This window comes from Suncus etruscus, chromosome 1, assembly GCF_024139225.1.
Source record: "Suncus etruscus isolate mSunEtr1 chromosome 1, mSunEtr1.pri.cur, whole genome shotgun sequence".
Lineage (NCBI taxonomy): Eukaryota > Metazoa > Chordata > Mammalia > Eulipotyphla > Soricidae > Suncus > Suncus etruscus.
In genome coordinates, this window is record NC_064848.1 from 100,256,696 (window position 1) to 100,281,876 (window position 25,181).

A 25,181-nucleotide genomic window follows, 5' to 3' on the forward strand; every position below is an offset into this window, starting at 1 on the left:
ACAGTGACAATAAAAAGCAAACATTTAAAAATATAATTAAAAGTAATTGCCTACTGCCAATAAGTTCCTTATCTTAACAAAACTTGAGTTATCTAGTTAATACTTAAAGAGTAAAGATAAAAACATAATATAAAATACACTTGTATCATAAACATTTAAAGTACACCACAAGTAGTTATCCAATTAACTGTGTTTGAAAGTTATCAAAATAGCTTATATTTTAGTTTAGATTATTTTTATTTTTTATTTATTTTTTTTTTGTTTTGTTTTGTTTTTGGGTCACACCTGGCAGTGCTCAGGGGTTATTCCTGGCTCCAGGCTCAGAAATTGCTCCTGGCAGGCACGGGGGACCATATGGGATGCCGGGATTCGAACCAATGACCTCCTGCATGAAAGGCAAACGCCTTACCTCCATGCTATCTCTCCGGCCCCGTTTAGATTATTTTTAATATAGGTATTCTCGATTTACTATATCTAATTATTCAAGATTCTACTATATCTAAATTGGGGGGTTTTAATGCTTTATTACTATAGTTTATACAAACATTGAGCAATTAAAAGTTAAAAGCAATTTAATTCAATTACATTTAGAAAATTTCTAATTAAGATTATTATGACATCATTTTGGTTCTACTACAATTTAAATAAGAAAAAAACAAGAGTTAAATATGATTATGTTTTTATTATCCATTTCCTACTTCTGCACTAGATCTCTTAGTTACATTATTAAAAATAAAATCCATTTAAACCTCTGAGCATACATCAATTTTTTTTTATACATTCTAATGCATCACAAATGCATTCTAAAAAATCAATAAAAACACTCTACTTTGCTAAGTCTGCTTCCTTTGATTTTTTGAGAATCTATGATATGAACACTAAAAGGAATAATTTTGTATGGATTCCATTTATGCAGACAAATTTCTACTGTAACTTTATTAACAAATTGCTTATATACAAATTTTCAAGCAGAATTAACTTATAATAAAATATCGTGAACTAGATTTTATTTTGATAAACTCTGAGAAAGCACCACTAAATTTTTTTCAGCCTACAATTTGACCATCTGCTACATGTTCAACATTAAGGAACCTTTGTCAGATGTAATTGCTAAGTGACTCTATTATGTTTTTACTAAAATGAACACAGCACAAATTATTAATAATAGATATTAGTAGTTTGGATACCCTAGCCCTTCTTTTCACTCAAATATTTTTATTTTGTTGAACAGGGTTTTTAAACCTAGGATTTCACTCATGTAAGGCATGCAAAATTCACTGAGTTTTAATATTTTTCACATTGTTCTTACATCAATTCATTATTCCCACCAACCAGACATCTTAACTGGCACAACTTATTGATTACAGTATACCTTAAAGTAAATGTTTGATGAATGATCTAGAGGGATGAGATAAATCAAGAAATATATTTATATGTAAAATTTATTTTCACATATGGCGGGATATTGAACCTTTATCAGGAGTGTGTATGGCAAGGAGTGACCCTGGAGGAGAGAGCCAGGAGTAAGCTCTGAGTACAGATGGATATGACCCCAAATGTCCACTCTCCCAGTACCACATATGCAAAAGAAATATGACTAAATATCACCTTTTTGACATTCCATTTTTGGACCATGAAATGCAGAAAAAAAATGATTCTTTTTAACAAATTTATTTCTGTGCTATCACTAGATACTAAGGTTTACAATCTTTGTTACTACCTGAATCATCTCTTAGGAAACTTCAGAGTAAAGGCCTATTGCTCATAAATTAACAAGAAATAAAAAAAATCACAGCAGGCAAGCAGAACAGGAAATGATAGCAGACTTTGCTTGCTGCCTTACAGAAGTATCTCATGTTTAGTCAATAGATTAAGTCATGGAAGATTACAGCAGAAGTTTGCTTTGGGCATGTATAAAATGCAAAACACTTGACTTATTTAAAACACAAAGGTAAAAAGGAAAGTAAAGAGAAAAAATGGGTTAAAAGGCAATCAAGTTTATAAATTCCCCAAACAATCTAAGTATCGCTCAATTATAAATCTGAAGTTTTGCCATCTTTTAAAGATAACCCATTACAATTATCTAAACAACCAACAGGAGAACAATCCAAATGATAAAGTCATTCTAATGAATTGCAGACAAAGAGTAAAAAGAATTAAAAGTGACAAGTAAAATTAATTAGAGAACAGCTTTAACTACTGTAATCAGAAGACTTTTACTTACCTTGTCAATTAACAGCTGTGTGCTTTCTTTGCACTTAGACAAAGATCCTATAAAGTGTTACAGAGACACTTGTAAGGTATACAAAATGTGATCATATGAATGGTACACTGAGTATTTATGCTTTCAAGTAAAACATACAAGCATCATTAAAGCCCACAATTAATTAAGCACACAACTAAGTTTCAGTGGGTTATTACTCTGCAGAGTGAACATAACAGATTTGGAAAGTAATTAGAAGTCAGAAAATAATTAAATTTTGACTCATCAACTAGGAGGATATTTCCCAACAAGGGCTGGTTCTTATCTAAGCTCTACTTAACAAAGGCAAAAAGATTTATCCAAAACTATTTTTAAACATGAACTAGGTAGCTAACAAAAACAACAAATGAGATTTTTCTTAAAACTAAAAATCCAATCATTTTCTCAAGCAAGCTCTTGTAAAATTTAATGTGTGCATAAAAAATATAATAAAGTAGAAATTCTCAAACAAAACTCTTCAATTGACATAAAAGTTTATCAACATTGATCAATAGCATTGAGTTGTCAGGATGTTTTGATTTAGGCAAATTTATTTCAAACTTAAAAAGAAGTAATCTACAGAGTTACTTGGTTTAAGAAAATTAACCTAAGGAGAGTTTGAAGAAAATAAATTATATACAAAATCAAATCAATTTCATTAAAAGAAAAAATTAGAGTATATATAGTTTAGAATCCATATTTTTTATTTATTATGAGAAAGTAACATTAAAGTTTATTATAGAAGAATCATATTCCTGGTGATACAATTTTTTAGTTTAAGAAACTACTAGTAAACATATTTAGATAATATATATAAATCCATAACAAGTAAATAATAAACCAGTAAATAATAGTTCTTAAAAGTATTGAAATATAGTCTGAAAAAGAAAAATCATATATAATGAAAATAAAAAAGTCATTTCAGAGAAAATATTTTGTTGAATATGAATATTAATAAAACATTTCAAAAAATTTGAGAAATTATAAAATCAGTCTCAGTAATATATCCTCAGTCTTTTAGATATTATAATTCTTCAGTTCTAGAAGTAAATGGTGAAAGACTTCATTCTGATGTGAAAAAGCTTATTTCTGGTATCAATGATACTTAAGTCTCATTTGCTGAACCCTACTGCTGAACCCTACTGCTTACCCTACACCCTACCACTTGCGCCACCGCTCTGCCCCAACAATTGTTTCTTAAAGCCCATTAAACTTGCTAAGTTTAATTCCCACACTTCAACGTTCTGATATTCAGCAAGAGATACTCAAAATATGTGAAAACATCTCAAATCATGTTCCTAATATAATTGAGGCCTCTTCTACAATTTCTTCCTCTTTTAAGTTATGTTTATAGATAAGGATTCTTGGGGGCTGGAGAGATAGCATGGAGGTAAGGCGTCTGCCTTGAATGAAAAAGGACGGTGGTTCGAATCCTGGCATCCCATATGGTCCCCCGAGCCTGCCAGGAGTGATTTCTGAGCATAGAGCTAGGAGTAACCCCTGAGCGCTACTGGATGTGACCCAAAAACCAAAAAAAAATTTTTTATAGATAAGGATTCTTTATATTCTTATTCAAATTTTAATCACAGTGATTTGAGCATATAACTTGGCCACAAACTGGGAGTCCTTCAAACTTCTTTGTTACCATTTCCTCTTCCATTTATCCCATTTCTTTTATTGCCCAATTGTTCTCAAAATTCTATACATTACAAATCACTTAAGGTTTGTTAACGTCACTGAAATAATGTCCAATAATTATCTGGTGCCTCAATTATCATCACTATTCATATCTGAAGTATATTTCTGCAAATGTGTTTATCCAACACATCCCTCCAAACAAGAAAATACAATTTATTTCCAGGTATGAATTTGACCCACATTTGGTGACTTTTAGTTTGGGAAAACAATATTATGTTCAAGATTAAATTCTTCTTATATTTATTATTGGTATATTTATATTACTTTAGAAAAACTAGAATTTATATCAGTTATAATTCAAATGTGATAGGATTTGAATATATGAAAAGTTGGTGGACAGTTATTCTCAACTACTTGAGTTTCTAGATATGTTATAATAACCAATTCATGAAAAAGTGGAAAAAAATAGGCTAAAGTAAAACACTTAGGTCAGAGTAGTGGCACAAGCTGTAAGGTATCTATCTGTCTTCCCTGCGCTAGCCTAGGACAGACCGTGGTTTGATCCCCAGCGTCCCATATGGTCCCCCAAGCCAGGAGCAATTTTTGAGTGCATAGCTACGAGTAACCCCTGAGTGTCACAGGGTGTGCCCCCCCAAAAAAAACCCCATATTTTTCTTGCATTGGTAAATAATTGTGAGAAAAAAATAGATGGTCTAATCATAAATAAAAGTAATCATAAAAATTAATAATATTTTCCTAACAATATACTTATTTCAAAGACCATTACATATTTCATATTGGTCTTTAGAGAGTATAGAAAGTTAGAAGCAAGACCAATAATTTATAAAGTTCTTAATTGAATAGTGCTAGTAAGTTCATGCTGCACTAAAGGGAGATAAAAGTTGAAAGTTGTTTTTTCCCTGTACAGAAAGTTCTGATTAAGCTTCATTTCCCTCAGTGAGCAAGTCATTGAAGTAATAATATACTGTAAGGTACTTGGGAACCTAAAAAACTTACTTTGTCTTTCTGGTAAGATCAACCTTACTAATTGGAAATTATTTAGGCACTTGATACATTCTAATTAATTTTCCCATTACTAGATTTGTAAATATTTAAAGTTAATCAATACAATCATGTTCCCTTCACTTTTAAAAGTCACAGAAAAAGACCCAATTATACTTATTTTTTTTCTCTTCTTTTCTCTTTTTTTGTTATGTGCTATGCCATGTTTCTTATTTCAAGACCATGGCGTGTTTTTGGTTTGTTTGTTTGTTTTTGTTTGTTTCTTTTGTTTTGTTTTTCGTCTATTTTTTGTGGTGCTTATCGATATAGCTGGAGTCCTCACTGGATAATTGACACTTTTTTTTTTGGTACTGGTGGAGTGTTTTTCACCTTCTTTTTCTCCTTCATCTCCCAAATCGATGATGAGAGCCTCTAGAAGGATTCCACCCATTTTTGGAGTATTAGACTCTTACCCCAGTTTATATATCTTCTCTTTTTCCGGCAAAACCATGCAACTTGAACTAGCTAGTCCTGCCTACAGTTAGAGGGGGAGATAAGGGAGGCATCAAGACCAAACAGGTGCAAGACTACTAAGTAGTGGGTTGGATACAGAGGGGACCACATATTCTAGCTGCCCTAGGGGTGAGGGAAGAGGAAATGGGAGGTAGGACAAAAACGGAGGTGTAGGGAGGACAATTTGGTGATGGGAATCCCCCCTGATTTTATGTAAATATGTACCTAAAATGTTATTGTCAACAATATGTAAGACACTATGATCAAAATAAAAATTATATTAAAAAATAAAAAAATAACTAAAAAAAAGTCACAGAAAGTTCTATTAAAAATAATACTACTGGGGCTGGAGAGATAGCATGGAGGTAAGGTGTTTGTCTTTCATGCAGAAGGTCATCGGTTCGAATCCTGGCGTCCCATATGGTCTCCTGTGCTTGCCAGGAGCAATTTCTGAGCATGGAGCCAGGAATTAAACCCTGAGCACTGCCGGGTGTGACCCAAAAACCAAAAAAATAAATAAATAAAATAATGATAATAATACTAAATGTTGTCAGTTACATAGTTATCCTGATTTTAAACAAAACTATTTTTATAAATAATATCTTTATTTAAGCACCATTATTACCATAATTACAAACATGTTTATAGTTTGGTTTCAGTTATAAAAATGAACACCCTCCTTCACCAGTGCAAGTTTCCCACCACCAATGCCTCCCATCTTCCTCCTCCCAACCCCCTGCCTGTACTAGAAAAAGGCATTCTATTTGTTATACTCATTACCATTGTCATGATAGTTGTTTGTGTACTTATTTCTCTAACTGCACTCACCTCTGTGGTAAGCTTCATATCTTGAGCGGATCCTTTCAGCCTTCACCTCTATTGCCTTTGTGTATTATTACAATAATGTCTTTCATTTTTCTTAAAACCCATAGATGAGTGAGACTATTCTGTGTCTATCTTTTTCTCTCAGACTTATTTCACTAACACAATAGTTTCTGTGTCCATCCATGTATAGGAAAATCTCATGACTTCATTTTTTCTGATGGCTGCATAGTATTCCATTGTGTATATGTACAACAGTTTCTTTAGCCATTCCTCTGTTGTTGAACATCTGGGTTAATGCAAAAAATATAGGTGAGTAGCAGGCATTTTTACTGTGTTTTTGTTTTCTTAGGGTATATTTCTAGGAATTATATAGCTGAGTTATATGGAAGCTCAATTTCCATTTTAATACAAAAATGGCTCTGACTATTGCTGGATAGTTGGTAAAGCGGCTACTGTGCTTGCCTTGCATGTAGCCAACTGTAGCTCTCTCTGGCATTCCATTTGGTCCCTAAAACCTGAGAAAATCTATTGTCAAAGTGAAATATCTAGGTAAACAACCAATGTGTCTGAAGATAAATCAATTTTTAAGAAATATATAGACATATAAATATCCACAAGCATACACACAGATCTCCATCATGCCCATTTAAAAACTTGGGTAAGATTCTCCCATATTTTTTCAGAGTAATTTTGCTATAACATCACCCAGTGAATCACTTAGTCTTCAGTTGTATATTTTACTTTATGCAAAATTTTTATTTCAAGAATGTTTTATTAACAACTTATGTCTATAACACAATCATATTATCAAAATTTATTGGAAATAAGTGCATTGCTCATCAATTATTTTCTTTATATATTTCTAAAGAATATTTTTATAACTTTGTTTTTTCATCTGTCTGAAATTTGTATTTTTCACTTTTGGAAAGGAAGTATATTTTATATTAGTTAAACTTACTGGACTAAAAAATACCAACCTTAAATATATAGGCCTAGTTAAATGAACATATTTAGAGATAAATGTTTGTTTTATTTAATATTGTACCCATATACTTAAACAATGTCATCAGTACACAAATGTTTCTTATCATTAGTTTTCTTGATACTTCTTTGTTTTGAGTTTTTTTATTTCTATAGACTGATTATTTTTATTTTTTTGGTTTTTAGGTCACACCAGCAGTCTCTGGGCTTACTCCTGGCTCTGTGCTCAGAAATTGCTCCTGGTAGCTTGCAGGACCATTTGGGATGCTGAGGATTGTACCCAGGTCAGTTCCGGGTCTGTCATGTGCAAGGCAAACCCCCTATCACTGTGCTTTAGTTTCAACCCCCTATAGACTGATTCTTAATTTGTGTTTTATTGTGTTTTCAGTCCTAACAACTGAATAATGCAATTAATACCAGGCAAATACCTTAAATAATAGAAAATACCTGAATTGCATTATGGAGTTATCTCAAAATCAATTTTTGAAAGAAGGAATTCAATGAATGATGTCATCTTGAATATTATATGAATCTCTATCAACAAAGTAAAAAGCGTAGCATTTAGTACTCTACTATAAATTAAATGATTGTCTAATTTGTGGTTAAACATAGAACAATAAACATAAACTAATGCCTATAGGTTATTTTACAGTCAATATATTCTCTAGGTAATAAGATGACCTATATTTTAAGTTTTAATAATTTAGTTATAGTATTATAACCTATAATATAATAATATAACCTATAATTTAATAGGTTGTAATAATATAACCGATTACTTTATTGATGACTTTTGTATAACTTGTAATAAAAGATACTTTTGTTATTGCCTAACGAAGGGTCAACCTTGGTTCAATTCCTGATCCTCCACATGGTCCCTGGACCTACCAAGCACAGAGACAGAAATCTGGTAACAAAGGTGAGTTAAGAAAAACAAAATTGAAACAAAAATAAATGAATATGACTTTTAATCAATCTTCAGCTCAATTAAATAGAAATGTGTGTATCTGAATAACAAAAATTGTTTCTCTCACTAAAATGGAAACACAAAAATATTTAAAACCAGAAGCACAGCAAACAGAAATGTAAACATGATTTCATGTAAGAAATGTAATAAAATTTATAATCAAGAAAATATTAATATAGTTATGCCAATTTTTGACTGACTATTAACATTAAATTTCAGATGCAATAGAACAGATTATTTTTCTAAATGAAAGTTTATTTCAGTAGATATGTTTTAGCTGAGTCCATTTGAACACAATTTCCCTATGTAGGGAATGATAAATTCAAAATCCAAAGTTTAATCAGAAGACAGACTTTCAAAATATACTTACTAAGCACTATTTCGCAGAATATATACATAATTTCTACAAATTAAAACTATCTTTGGTAGTTGTTAGAATGCTTGATTCAAATACAGGCAGGGGTAGGAGTGGAAGGAAATAGGGGCATTGGTGGTGGGAATGTTGCACTGGTGAAGGGAGGTGTCTTTTTATGACTAAAACCCAACTACAAACATGTTTGCAATCATAGTGCTTAAATAAAAACATTATTTTTAAAAGATATTATTGGAATAATTGTGTTTCTTGTTGATTCATAGGCTATGGTTTTTAGTTCGTAATAATTTAAAATTCAGTTAACATATTTTATAACATATAAACTTTAAAACTTATCTTATAAATTAAAAATAATATTTTATTTTAAGCATTGATTCTCTGAGGATTCTACATTATTTTTCTTCTTTTTCTTCATTCTTCTTCTTTCTTCTTCTCCCTTCACTTTACTCCTCCTCTTTCTTTATTTTTGAATTTTAGCCACACCTACAGGAATTACTCTTGGTTTTGCATTCATGGATTAATCCTGGCTAAGCTTGGTGGTTGTATGTGGTACAGGGAATCAAACCACAGTTGGCCATGTGCAAGCAAGTACCTTACCATATGCCTTTAGTTTCACAAAGTAGCTCTGCAGAAATCTAAATATTTTCCATAAATTTAATAATGTGTTCCTTAGTAAATTTATGAGGCTTTTGTTTAGTCTTCATGATAAATATTTAAATAAAAATTGGAAAATATCTGCAGTTCCTAAGCACTATCTTTTATAATCTTAAAATATAACCCTAATAAACAAGCCAGATTTACATAAGCAAGGTTTGCAACAAACCTGAGGTTTTCTTCATGTAAGAAGGACTTCATTATTAAAGCAATAAAAATAAATATTTCTTAGAAGGCTGTAAGTATAAACGTGTGTACGTAACACACCAATGCTTATAAAAGCTTGGAAATTACCGAGTAATTTCAAATAAGTATGTAATATAGAACATAATTATTGTTTGTAAAGTAAGGTAATGTTAAATAATTTAAATGGCAACTTTAAATGAACCTGAACCAAAGAATGAAAATTATGACCTAGTAAGGCAGAAAACAGGCTAAAAGCTGACAACTGAACTACTGTTTATTGATCATTATTATAAATTATGTTAAGTTAGAAGGAATGCTTTCTGGTATCAAACAATTTCATTTACACTTTCTTTGATAATAGTGCCTTTATCTGAATAATCTGACCCATGAATTACTTAAACTGACCCTGTGTAAACATTCCTAACTTGAAAATATGTATTAGTTATATAGAATTAATATTTAAGAATAAATAGTTTTATAAAATATATATCACTAATTTATTTACTTTCTGATTGAGTCAGATATTAAAGTATTTTGAAAGATTCATAACTATGTATTTAATAATGTATAATAAAAATATAGAATTCATGTCTTGAAGCAACTAGGTTCTTTCCTATTGAAAGGCTATTATTAGGGCCAGAGCAATAGCACAACAGTAATGTGTTTGCCCTGCATATGGCCTAACCAGGATGGATCCAGTTCGATCCCCAGAATTCCATATAGTACTCTGCACCTGCCAGGAGCAATTTCTGAGCACAGAGTCAGGAGTAACCCCTGAGCACTGCCAGTTGTGGACCAAAATCCAAAAATGAGGGGGGCTATTGTTGTCTTTACAAAAGTTGCCCCTACAGTTAGAAACAATGGCTAATTTTTTTTAATTCTTCCTATGAGATAGGCCTAGTGAAAAGAACTATGATTACTAAATCTCATGTAGTCCTCATAATAAATCAAGAAGATAGATCCTGTTAATTCCCCTTTTACAGATAAAGATATAGTGATTTAGAAAAACTTCCAACTTATATGCTAAGTATAGACATGTAATTTAAGAAAGTCTTGATCAAAGATGATTGGCACACACTAGGTTTTCCAAATATTCTAGAAGTGCAGAAGACAATACTGTCTAGCTTTGTGAAATACATTCTCTGGTGTTACATAACACCAGGGATTTCTAAGAAATCGTCCCTTCTTTAAAGACATCTCATTAAAGTTGGACTGTCAACTAACTGCAAGTGTAATTTGCCTAATTATAATGTGTAGATTTAAATAAAATATTGCAGTGAAGTTTCATAGTACTTACAACAGATTCTTTACTCCATGCCATACCCTAGAAAATATCAATGATCTGAACTTTTTGTCACACGTCAGCTCCTTCTACTGAAAGAAAGTCTCAGTTTTTCCTTGTCAGCTGCTGTGGGCTACCCATTATGACTACTCCATCTCCATAGCATATTTTTAATGTTCCTGAAAATTCCTGGACTATTTATGATGATCAATTTAATAAAATTGAGTTGATATGTTATTATCAATATAAATATAAATTTAAAAATTTATAAATTTTATAAATAAAATTTAATTGATAATCAAGACAATAAAATTTAGTCCAAGATTGCTTCTATGTAACATTCTTATCAATTAATAAAGACTTTTAAATATTACACAAAAACTCATTTCCTATAAAAAAAATTTTACCAAAAAAAAAAGCCATGTTGAATTCTATGCTAAGGTCTTCCACATATGGGGCGTTTCTAATTTCTTTACTACTTTTCAAAAATTTTCTACCTTGTAATTTTGAGTCTGAGCATGTTTATTATTCAGAATCTGGAAATCTTGAACCAACACAGAGACCTACTCTAACTGCTCCTGCATCACTACTTTAATGTATCCCAACAGCCCATTAGTTTTCAGTTTCTCAAACTTGGTAAATTCTTTCAAAATCAGTATAGTTTGTATTTGTTATTCTTTTTAAAAAGTAATTGTTTTATTGGTTGGGGAGTAGTATATAATGGTTAGGTATTATAGAAGTTAAGTAGTACAGGGGTTAATAGGGAACATCAGTTCTGATCCCTGATACCAGAATACTCCTAGCTTTTCTGAGTGTAGTTCTGGAGGGCCCCAACATGGCTAATTCCCAGTCCTGATGATCCTGATAACACTGCAGGACCTTACCAGAACATTGATACTTCAACTTTTTTCAATATTTGGGACCAAGATACTGAAAATAATTTCTTCATGCCCCCTACCCATTCATACAAGATTAATATCTAACTAAACTTTACCATATGTTTTATATCTTTCAGAGCATATAGTATCATCTAAAATAATCTTGAATACTCATTTGTTTACTTGTTAATTATTTGGGTGTTTGGAAACATACTTAGGCAATAGGTATTAAGACAAAAATTTTAAAACCATTTGAAATTAGTTTTGTTTTCAATTTAGTGAAACTAATTAACATTTGTAAACATGAAATTTGTGTCATGTGATACACTCAATTTTGTCTTATGTCATTTAACTCACACATCACCCCAGTCAAAATATCATATCATATTAATTTTTAGATAATGTGCTGATATAAGACCAATTTTCATATCCATTCAATCAAACATCTCAATGTCAAGTTTATATAATTTTAGCATGTATGCTTTTAAGCATAATGCTAAAGATTTGGGAAATGCTATAAAAAGGATAAGTGGTAATGATGATCTATAGCATAAAGGTAAACTGTAGCATACTGATCCAATTATAACATTAGCATAACATGGAATATTGGCAGTCATAAAATAACATACATTCTATACTGGTGTCTTCACTGTTTTAACTCTACTGTCAAGAAAAATAAAAATGGGATTATATCATATTTAAAAGTTTGTTTACTGTGAAAGATACTATCACTAAAGCAAAAATTATCTTAATGAATGGGAGAAAATATTTATACAACATTCATTTAATAAGAGGTTCAACACAAAAACCCAAATGACACAATTTAAAAATAATGAGATGAACTAATACTTTTCCAAAGAAAATATCTAGATGGCCAGCAGATATGTGAAACATACTCAATACCACCAATTATCAGGTAATTTCAAATTAAAAGAATAATGATATGTCATTTTACATTACTGAGAACCACCTATATAAAAAATAGGTTCAAACAAGCTCTGTGGGAATATGAAGAAATAGAAATTAAACCATCTGCTACATAAATAACTTAATGACACAGCTTATAAAATTAAAAAATGATCAACAAAATGAACCAAAAAATAGATATGTAGAAGGAAATAACAAAACTTAAAGCAGAAATTAATGAAGTGAAAATAATGAAGTGAAAATAAAAACAATCTGAAAGATCAATGAAAACTAAAGTTATTTGGATAAATAAAAACGATCTATGACCCACTAGCAAAACTCACAAAGAAATGAAAGCGAGAGAAACAATAAACTGAATTAGAATTGAAAAGGAGCATATTGCTACAGATATTACAAAGATTCAAAGGGTAATCAGAGACTACTTTAAGAAACTATGCCACAAAACAAGAGAACCAGGAAGAAATGGATAAATTCTTGGACTCATAATCTTTGACAGTTGAACCATGATGAACTAGCATATCTGAACAGACTCATCACTATTGAGGAAATTAAAATGATAATCAAAAGTCTTCAAAAATAACAAAAACAAAAACAAAAGCCCAGGCCCAGATGGATTCATTAAAAAGTTCTTTCAAACCTTTCAAGAAGACCTACTACCAATCCTTTTTGGTTCTTCCATAAAATTGAAGAAACAGAAACACACCCAAGTAGTTTTTGTTTTTTTGTTTGTTTGTTTGTTTTGGGGCCATCCCCGGTGACTCTTAGGTGTTTACTCTTGGCTATAAGCTCAGAAATCACCCCAGCTTGGGGGAACATATGGGTTGCCGTGGATCAAAACAAGGTTCCTTCTAGGCTAGCATGTGCAAGGCAAACTCCTTACACCCTGTGCCACCTTACACCCTGTGCCACCACTCCAGTCCCAAGCAGTTTTTACGAAACTAACATCACCCTGATACTAAAAGCAGACGTAGATGCTGAAAAAAAAAACCCACAAAATTATAGACCCTGATGAACACAGATGCAAAAATCCTCAACAAAATCCTAACAAATAGGATCCAAAGCCTTATCATGAAGGTCATACCTCATGATTAAGTAGGTTTCCTTTCAGAGATGCAAGCACAGTTTAACATAGGTACATAGCAACACAAAACAATACAAAAATGAGCTCTGCATGCCTACGTTCATTTCAGATCTATTTAAAATAGCCAGAACTGGAAACAACCCAGATGCCTGACAACTAAAGAAACTGTGGTACTTATATACAATGGAGTACTATACTATTAGTAAAAATGAAGTCATAAAATTTTCCTATACATGGATGGACAACAAAACTATTATACTGAGTGAAATGAGTCAGTGGGATAGAGATAGACACAGAATAATCTCACTCATTTATGTTATTTAAGATAAATAAAGGACAGTATTGTAATAATACCCAGAAACAAATAATGCTAGGTTTGGAAGGACCACCCATGATGTGAAGCTTACCACAAAGATTGGTGATTACAGTTAAAGAAATAACTACATCAACAACTATCATGACAATGGTAGTGAGTGAGAGAAATAGAGTACCTGTCTCAAAGACAAGCAGGGGTGTCACCCCACATGCTGTATCTCCAACCCTAGGTGAATAAGTCTGAATTAGGGTTCTGCATGAAGTAATCTAAACCAGACTGAAGGTGAAATACGTATAGTCTGGAAATCATCTATCTCTTATCTTTCTCCAGCCCCCTGCCAGAACTACCATTTTTATTGAGTGCAGAGACCACCCCTGGGTGGGGCAGTAAGGACAGTGGACTGACAGGTATCTGAGGCTATCTTGTACCATTCCCACACAGTTTATAAGTAAGACAATTTCTGTTTGGAATAAATCCATGTTGTAAACAAATATACACAAAGAAACAAGGTATGATCTTTGTTTTAGGTAAAATAAGATTAACCTAACACTGTGGGGGAGTAGAGGAGGAAGTTTGGGGGAATTGTTGGCATGAAGGTTGCACTGATGAAAGGGGAGCACTTTTTATAACTGATAACCAAACTACAAACATATTTGTAACCATGATGCTTAAGTGAAGATATCTTAAAAAGAAATTAATATGTACAGGGACAGAAAAATAAAATAAATTAAAATGGGGTGTGTGACAGGGCCAGAGAGAATATAGAGTGAATAGAGCACTTGCCTAGCCAAAAATAAATAAATAAATAAAACCTTTATTCACTATTGGTGGAATGCAAACTAGATCATTTTCTATTAAAATAAAGAATTGTGATTTCTTAAAAATTTAAAGATAGGGGGCCCGGAGAGATAGCACAGCGGCGTTTGCCTTGCAAGCAGCCGATCCAGGACCAAAGGTGGTTGGTTCGAATCCCGGTGTCCCATATGGTCCCCCGTGCCTGCCAGGAGCTATTTCTGAGCAGACAGCCAGGAGTAACCCCTGAGCACCGCTGGGTGTGGCCCAAAAAGCCAAAAAAAAAAATTTAAAGATAGAAGACATATTTCAACAATTTTACAACTAGTCATCTAATAAAAGAAGAAAATGTCTATTAATTTGAAAAGTTAACTATACAAATTATTTTTCTTATTATATCAATATTTACAGCATCATTGAAAGCACCTGAAGTAGCAAGCAGGGAAAAGAACCCTTGACATTACATTTCAAGTGAATTTTGAAAAACATTTCAAATATCATTTCAAAATATAATCTGAAAGAAGTTATAATCTGAAAGGACTAGTCAGGAACTTCATATAATGAACCACAATCCAAATCCTAAATCCGAGATCAACCAAACCTCATCAAGGATCTATTTAGCAGAATGAAGGTCTGATGAGACTGAATGATAGGTGTCCTGCAGGGGTGCTGAAGTTGCATGAGGAAAAAAGACTCTGATAAACTTGAGTGGAGATCATATAAACACAAAGTTCTTGTCCTTGAAAATCCCCAAGCAAAGGAAGGGATCCTATCTTTAGAAATAGTATCAACCCAGATCATAGAAGAATTTCTCTAATTTGGTGGATTTGGAGTTAGAACACTGAATGTCTGAAAAAACTTCTGTTGTAAACAGCATTGTAGATCACTCAGGATAAAGAAATAAAAATGAAAGTCCAAAACCAGGACAGTTTGGGAATAAGAATCCCTTAAAAGCAGTTTTGCATAAACAAATAAGATTAATTTCACCTTGAAGTCATCTGCAGCTCTATACTTTGGTTTGCTAAAATATTTCGCTTTCACTATGCAATGTTCTATCCTCTTTAGAAAGGCATAAATACTCTCTTAAACACATTTCTTTTTTATTTTCTGCCTTTTAAAATGTCTTTTATTGTAATTAGTCCTAAGTCACGACAATTTCATTCTATGAGAACAGGCAATGAACCTGGACACATAGGTAGAGATTAGGACTGATTTCCCTTTACCTATAGTTCAAGTAGACCTTGAACTGAACCTGAAAATAGTGGTTTCAAACATGGAAGGAACCCTTTCTATTTGGGTGATAGGTACCACCCTTATAGATCAAGGAGCCTTCAGTGCAGTCAGACAAATGCTTATATGAGGCTAACAGGATTACAGGATGCCTGTACCATGCATAGTTCATGCAATCTTTTCTGAGTCTGACTATCCAATCAAAGTCAAGAGAGGAGTAACATTCTCTACATTTTCTACCACTACTTTTCACTGACAGTAAATCGGAGTGCACAACAAAAAATGAGTGGATAAAGACTTTGGGAATAATTACATATATGACTACTCAGCTCTAAAATAAATAGTAAATAAATAAGTAGTCTTGCTTTTTGCAGCAATATAAACAAAATATGTCAGCAGAAAGATCATAAAAATCATAAGTAGTATTTAAAAAAACACAGTATGTGAATAGATAATGTCCGCAAATACAAATTCTTAAATGTGATGATAGAAATGAGGTTATCCAAGTTAGGTTGAGTGAAACAATTAAGTACAAATAGAGATCGAGGGATTTGCCATTTTAGTGCTGGGTATGGAATGGAACATTATGTCCCAACACATAAAAACATTTACACTCTTGTGCATTAATGTTACTTGAATAAATTGGAAATATGCAAACTAAGGGGCTGGAGAGATAGTGCAGTCTGTATGGTGCTTTCCCTGTTGTTGACCAATCTGAAGTCTACTTTGGTATCCCATGTAGTCCCCTGAGCACTTCCAGGAGTAATTATTTAGTGCAGATTTAAGAGTAATTTCTGAGAACTGCTGGGTGTAATCCAGGAACTAAAGAGAAAAGAAAATGTACGAAGTAATAACAATGTTTACAAAGAACATAGAATATTATTCAAAATGCTTATTGATACTGAATTGAGAAAAATAAGAAACTTCAGTATTATTTTACTACACAATTTAGTAAAAAAATGTTCTATATTAAGAATCCTGAAGGAAATAAATCAAATTGTTTACATATACCACAGTTTCTTTGTCCATTCATCTATTGAAGGGTATCTTGGTTGTTTCCAGAGTCTTGCTATGGTAAATAGTGCTTCAATGAATATAGGTGTAAGGAAGGAATTTTTGTATTGTATTTTTGTGTTCCTAGGGTATATTATGCAGCCGTCAGGAGAGATGAAGTCATGAAATTTTCCTATACATGGATGTACATAGAATCTATTATGCTGAGTGAAATAAGTCAGAGAGAGAGAAAGACACAGAATGGTCTCACTCATCTATGGGTTTTAAGGAAAATTAAAGACATTCTTGCAATAATAATTTTCAGGGACAAAAGAGAGGAGGGCTGGAAGTTACAGCTCACCTCATGAAGCTCACCACAAAGAGTGCTGAGTTTAGTTAGAGAAATAACTACATTGTGAACTATCCTAACGATGAGAATGTATGAGGAAAATAGAAAGTCTGTCTAGAGTACAGGCAGGAGTGGGGTGGGGAGGAGTGAGATTTGGGACAATGGTGATGGGAATATTGCACTGGTGATGGGGGGTGTTCTTTACATGACTGAAACCCAACCACAATCATGTTTGTAATCAAGGTGTTTAAATAAAATATTAAAAAATAATAATAAATAAAATTGTTATCATGTCTAAATGATTATATATTATGCAAGCAATTTATTTTCTACTTTTAGAAATCACTAAGATTCTGAGTTCAGAATATCTCTGCAAAGGAGTGAGCTTTTAGTTTTATAAACACACTCACATGTACGACATTTAAACCTTAATGGCACATGATTTATCTACTGGAACTAAGGCTCTGACTTTCAAATCTTTTGTACTCCTTTAGACTACTGAACTGGATCCTCCTTGATGTTTAAAGGACTCTCTTTTTGCTTTGTGTAGCCATTAAGGCATGCATACCTAATATAATTTTTCTTTTCTCATAATACAACAACATGATTAAAAATAAGCCAACCCGGGGCCAGAGAGATAGCACAGCCGTGTTTGCCTTGCAAGCAGCCGATGCAGGGCCCAAGGTGGTTGGTTCAAATCCCGGCGTCCGTAAGGTCCCCCGTGCCTGCCAGGAGCTACTTCTGAGCAGATAGCCAGGAGTAACCTCTGAGCACAGCTGGGTGTGGCCCCAAAACAAAACAAAACAAAACAAAACAAAAAAATAAGCCAACCCTTGCTTGAATCAGTATGTTTTGTCTCCGGCTCTTTTGACTCTGGGCATGGTAGGCTCTGGAGATTTTTGGTGATGTTATAACTTACTTTCCCACCAGCTATATTATCTGTAATTAATCAAGTTAATGAATCCCATGTTATATACTTGAGTCTTAGATTTAAATGAGTTATTTCTGAGCCACTAGAATACTCACTGGTGTCACAAATCAGCTCAATAGGTGTCTTTGACATTTTTTAATACAGGCTTTGGGAAACATGTCTACAGTCTTTCAAGTGTCCATTATATCTTATTCATCTTCCTTTTTATTTTTTGAGCTTTTATTTTTTTAAATAAAATTTTAATTTAATTACTATGAGATAAAGCTACAAGTTGTTCATGATTAAGTTTCAGATATACACACCCTTAAACAGTGCCACTAATGTCCCCAGTTTAAAAAATATGTAACAATTCACAAATTTGTGTGTCACATTTCTGCTGCAACCATGTTAATCTTACCTGTATCATTCCAATTTTAGTATATGTGCTGCTGAAGGATCATAGTGTTTTATTCTTTTTAGTTCTTTTTGGTCTTAGTTCAAATTTCCTAGTCAAATACATTGGCTATTTCTTCAACTGTAGATTCTAGAATAAAGAACTTGAAGTGCTCACAGGCAGTGATCAAAGAGTTATCCCCTGTCATTGGTGCCAAATACCTCAAAGCTAGAGCTTAGTGATGTGGCTGGATTTGAGCCTGGCAGTGTTAGAGTAGTAGAGTAAGTCCGTACCCATTGATGGTTGGGGATAACCATGTGGTATCAGGCTTCAAACCTGTAAAACTGTACTAGTTAGATATGTGTCCCAAACTTCTGAATTATCATCTAATACCCGTAGCATGACTTTTAAATTATTCTATTCACATTTTATATTTTAAACAGTTTATTATCCTATACATAGCTTAATAGTTATATTTACAGGCAAAATGCAAATTTAAAAATATTTTTAAGTTTTGGCCACACTCAGTGATACTCCCAACTCTGTTCTATGATCACTCCTGGTAGGGATTAGGGAAATATATGGGGAGTTGGGGATCAACCCCCAGTTGACTTTGTGCAGGCAAGCATCCTGTATAATCAACTGTATTATCATTCTGATCCATCGATATAGATTTTTTTAAAGAGCAGATGAAAATTTCAAGAGGATTATAATAGTTATAATGTAATAAAATCTATGACATGTTTTCCCATTCTGTTGCAATTAAAGCTTCATTAAGATAGCACTTAAAATTTTCTCATGGACAACATTTTATAACCGAGTATGTCTTTTCAGTAACATATTAATATTCTCCTCACTGAGAGATGCTAACAAACTTATGCTCTTCTCAGAAGGAGAGACTAGTGAAAGTATTTATAAGTCAGTAGTAACTCCAGGCAAACTTTAGCTTTCAATGACATTATTTCTACTTTATAAAATATTCATATAATACATAGGGTACTTATTAAAATATATTATGGTAAAATAGTACAATCTACAAAAATATGTAAAATATTATAAGTATTATATATATATATATGAAATTCACAAAATGGGGCAAGTGGCTATAACTTTATAAAGCTAACAGTACTTTTTCAACTTAACCTATACTTTCATTTCTTTCAATGATTAAAAATAAATGGTGTAAGTAGAAGAATTAAGTACATAAGCTGGAACAAAACAGTAGTGTTGGGATAGGAAAATCGTGTAGGTGTTATGGTGCCTTTTTTCTTTAGTTTTTGGGCCACACCTGGTAACACTCAGGGGTTACTCCTGGCTATGCACTCATAAATTGCTCCTGGCTAGGGGAACCATATAGGACACCGGGGATCAAACCCATATCTGTTCTGGGCATCGAATGTGAGGCAAATGAGGCTACTGCAGTGCTATTGCTCTGGCCCATTATTGTGCTTTTTTACATGCAGCTGACTTCAGTTTGATGAATGACACCCACATATGCCCCTGAGCACTGCCAGGAGTGGCCTCTGAGCACTTCTCTATGCAGCCCTAACCCTCTTTCCCCAAAACTTAAAGTAGTGAAGCCACAGGACAGTCTCAGCAATGTCCTGTGCTATGGTTAGACCATCTCTTGAAGTTCTAACTAAGGTTACCAGGTGCCCTACAGTAAAAACCACAAGGAAAATTCAAAAAGAACAGAAATTTTATTATGTGTAGGTTCTGAATGATCAAGACAAGTATGGGGTATCACTGAGAGGTCCGTGGTAGAAAAATAGATAAAGATGTGGGACTGTGTGTTGAAAACCAGCCTGATCTGAGGTTCTGCTTTAAGGTTATTTACTTAGGTTCAGGGTTGAGGGTTGAGTTTCATGAATTTACTCATTATTGACCTTATTAGGTTAATTTAAAACCACCACCTATTAAAACTAATCAAGGCATCTAAAATGTAAGTTTGAGGTCAGGGAAATGTGGTGGTTGTTAAGAGATTGGGAGTGTGGTGGAGATAGCAGGGGTTTGGTTGGTACTTAAGCTGGCAGATTGTTTATTTAAAAATAAAATCTATTACTCTTTGAACACTGAGTAAAGCAAATTTTATCAGTGTCATATCTAGATTTATGGAGCCTAGAACTCATGTAATTATTTTGTGCATGATTCTCCTTATGGGAGATAAAGATATTTAGGTATGAAGAACTGTAAATGAGAAAAACAATATAAAAATTTTGTTGAATTTAAATTTTAAATCTTTCTCGAAAATTTTTAAGCTTTGGGGCCAGAGCGATAGCACAGTGGTAGGGTGTTTGCCTTGTATGCAGCCGATACAGGAAAGACACAGGTTTGATACCTGGCGTCCCATATGGTCCCTGGGGCAGGAGCGATTTCTGAGTGCATAGCCAGCAGTAACCCCAGAACATCAATGGGTGTGGCCCAATTTTTTTAAAGTTTTAATATATTTAATCAAAGTTATCAGAAACATCACATAATCTAAAATAATGGGGAAAGTATTTTAGTATTAAATGGTACTGCACAGTTTTAAAATATTTTTCTACAATTAACTTTAATATTTACTTCTCTATAATACAAATTATTTGATTCTTACTGAAAATTCTGATGGTGTCAACCTGCTGATGGCTGTAGTAGTTCAGCAAAGATTGATGTCAATCTCCACATATTTTGATCTCAAATTCTCTACTATCGATATGCTTATAGTGCTAGGCATATATATATAATATTTATATGCAATATTCCCTGTGTCAAGACATCTTCAAGGTACAATTTTGAGTGAGTTGGCAGTAAATGCAATCATAGTCTTAGAAGGAACTACCATTCCTGACAGTCACTTTATATATACATAATTATGATGTAAATGTAAATAATTATATTAAAACCAAACAAATATGTCAACAGACCAAATTCTCTTTAGTTCTCTAAACGCCCCAAACTATTGCAATACAATTTTACACATATGTATGCACAAATACATAATGTTGTTTATTATGCTGACCAACAGTTGCTCAAGACATCCACTTTCTATTCTTCAGCATTGTCTAAGTCACCTTATACAACAAAAATGATGTTACAAAGGTGACTAAATGACACTTTTTGAGATCAATAGATTATCCTGTAGTTGGGGGCAGTGGGTTAAATGAAGATAGTGCCCTTATAAAATGAAAGTAGGAGGGAGTAAGCTCTAAAGTACAGCACATGCTGAGTAGCATACATCAAACCCTGATGCCACCTGCTACCCCTAGTTCCCCACAGGCTGTGTGTGGCCCTGGGGTCTCCTGAGCTTCACTACAGTGGTTTTAGTGGCCCTGAGTATTGAAATGTGAAAGTATCATGGGGTGGTGCAGCTAGATTGTAGCTGAACATATTCCCTGACAGAGAAAATTGAAAACAGGAAGATCTGAACAACAGAAATCTCTGAGGGCAAAACCAAAGATTAAATGATGAAAGAAAGTGAGCATAAACTGAGCAGCACAGGCAGTCTCCAGAAGTCAGAAAGAGCAAAGGATTATTTCCCAGAAGAAACCTCTAGAAGTAACATTTCTGCCAACATCTTCAACTTTTGACCTCTATAACTTTGGGAGAATAAATCTATGTTTCAACCTGTTCTGTTGGCAATATATTGGTAATAGCGCCAATAGGAAACTAAGACACATGGTATATATTGCTGGGTCACTTTACAGCGTTATAAGTAGTTGAAATAGGTCTGAAGTTTAAGTTCAAGGTGTTGTATCAAATGCAAACAAACAAAACCAATTAAAATATCTGTATATGTTGCCATGAAAAAACCCTATGTCCCAAGATAAACAGATTTGAGTAGTGCTACACTGGGCTTGCTTAATATGCCTAATCCCTTTCAAGCAGTGCATTTTTTTCAGCATTCATGTTAAGAATAAAGTGGTAGGCCCCAGAATAACTACTTTTAGGATTTATAAAAAAGGCAACTATTGGCAATGCCATTTTGAACAATTTATTTCTAGGTCAATGTCTCTGCCCCACATCTCTAAGCATATACTCAAAAATTTTAATTTACTTGAAAACCTCATAAGGAAGCTATCCTAATAAGTTCTCTTAAAGAGTTCATTCTCTTGTCAGAACCAGCTTATAGAAATTTAGGTTCACCAGAACAGACAATATCCTGTGATGAGCCTATGGTTAAATACATAAGAAGAAGTATAGTAAAGATAAAAATGTCTATCATAATCTCTCATTAAGTTCTAATCATGGCAAGCTTTTTTAGATGAGGCAAATGTATCATTTCATAAGTGAGTCCTTAGAATAGCATAAAATAAAATAAAACAAGAACATAAAATAAGATATATGTATTGCATGACACTTTAAATTAGTATTGATTCCACTCACTTAAGTTAACCTGGGAAATATAGTTAGTTTTTGTCCACTTGGTCAGAAATAATAGATGTCCGATAATGATTTTTTATTACCTTAATTATCTCCAATTACTCTGACTTATCTATCTAGGTTTTTTGCTCACTAATTTAACAGATAAAATTAAATCTCTAATGTGTTCCAAGTTCTGCAAAACAAATAATATGTAACACAGTCATGCCTTCATAGAATCAGTAGCTATAAAGTTAATATAAATAAAAATTAAGAAACAATATAAATGTCAGCCTAGATGAATGAACATAAGTGGCACAGAGAAAAATACCTCCTTTTTGAGGTGAAGATTTATTTGAAATTAGGAAAACCTTCAGATAGGCTCCATTTTAATTTTAATGTTTGGGGGTCAAACAGGAAACAGGTAAGGAAGTGGCTGGAATGAAGCATTTTTTGATGGGAAATTTACACAGACACAGAAGTCCTATATAGTCAGAAATTTCACACTGAGAGTATCAATATTACTTAGGTCAAAGGTGTCTGGGAAAATTGATAATGTGGAAGTGACAGGTAAAAGCTGCTAGGCAAGAAGCTATTGGTCTGACCCTGAGTGCCTTGTACTTCTCACTAAAGCTTCTTGAAAAGAATGGACAACTAGGAAAGGACTTTTAAGGAGACAATGGCAAGAACTGTACTTTTTTTTGATACCTATTTCAAAAAGATCACTTTAGTGACAGCATAAAAGTTAAAATAGAAATGTCCTTAGTTTGGAAGCAGAGTTCATCAAAAGACTCTTACGTTGATCCAGGTTAGACAGTTCAGCTAACAAAGACTGGGATAAAAAGGATTGCACCTCAGTAAGTATTGGAGGTATAATATGTATACCTCAACTGAATGAGCATTTGTTTGGAAAACACCAAAGTGACTCACTTTGATTATTAATAGCTGACATTGACTGTAGACAATGCTAGGAGAAGGGGGAGAGATGAGAAGATATACTGAGTTTAGGCATTTGTAGAGGAGAAATTGATAGAAGAAATACTGTAATGTAAATAGAATGATTTATATTTCATAGTTTCCAATACTGTTCTAGTATTTCACATTCATTAATCCTTCGAGACCTTATGTAACCTTATGAAAAGAAGCTGAAGCATAGTTGCTTTGTGGCATAGATTAAATGATCTTGTTCCAAAATTTATACCTCATCAAGGGTTTTTGAAGGCTCTTCAAAAGCTATGAACATTTTAGGTCATTCTATATTCAGATTGCTTTCAAATTATTCTGTCTACTCTGTGAGGGATAAAAGTAACTACATAGTAATATTAAAGAGAGCATGTTATTAAAATGAGATTTATATTATCAGGCATAATAAGAAAACAAGATTTGAGACGGGGCCAAACAGGATGGCAATAAGTATGAAACATACTTTCTCCCTACTCATTCTAATTTCCTATTTTATCCTGACTCAAAAAAAAAAAACCAACTTATTTTTAACTTCTGGTTTTCTATTTTCTATACCACTATTTCCAAGAAACTTGTATAGCTCAGAAAAAAACCTGGAGTGTTTTTATGTTCATTTCAGAAATAAACACACACAGACACACACACACACACACACACACACACACACATGCACATGTGTGAGTGGAGGGGCAGATAAATATTTCAATATAAAACAATTAATTCATACTATGATTTAGTCTTGCCCCTACAGATCACATGCCCACACCATCATACACAGATGCAGAGGTGTTTTCTTGAGCAAAGTTTCAACATATTTAGGCAAGATAAAATACATTTGGGAAAAAGAAAATTTTTGGCTTGAAATAAAACATTTATGTAAGAATTCTGAAGGATAATTTTGACTACTCCCAGTGGGCACAACCTTCCTTTGTTCCTTTCTTGCCAGGCATATTTTTCCTTGTCTTATGTTGTCAAGGTAACCCTTAAGAAAATTAAAATTATAAAGTAATGCTTTAATAAATGCCTGATGCTTACATATCATGGAAAGTGCAATATACTACAAAATAATAGCATTTTATAATAAATAATAATTATGAGTATGCAAAGTAAAATCCATTGAGGTGATTTTCGCGAATATTTCTTTACTTGTAATATCAGTATAAAATTATGTTATAACACTATAACTATAAACTAATTCTCAAGCTTATGATAAATTTCTCTTATTATCTTTAATTAAAACAGCTATTAATGTAGAAACCCAGTGACTGTAATTGAAATATAACTACAATAATTAACCTCTACCTTATCTAAGCACTTTTAAATGCCCCTATATTTCAACACATTTAT

The 25,181-nt window shown here is 32.9% G+C and overlaps 1 protein-coding gene and 1 non-coding gene across 2 annotated transcripts in view; both read right to left on the reverse strand.

The window, feature by feature from the left end:
* The window catches only part of ZNF804B (zinc finger protein 804B), a 572,377-nt gene that overhangs the window by 235,070 nt on the left and 312,126 nt on the right, over positions 1-25,181 (reverse strand). The window lies entirely within an intron of this gene.
* LOC126029806 (U6 spliceosomal RNA) lies at positions 18,495-18,600 on the reverse strand. Its single transcript, XR_007503052.1, has one exon. It is a non-coding gene; the product is annotated as a U6 spliceosomal RNA (small nuclear RNA).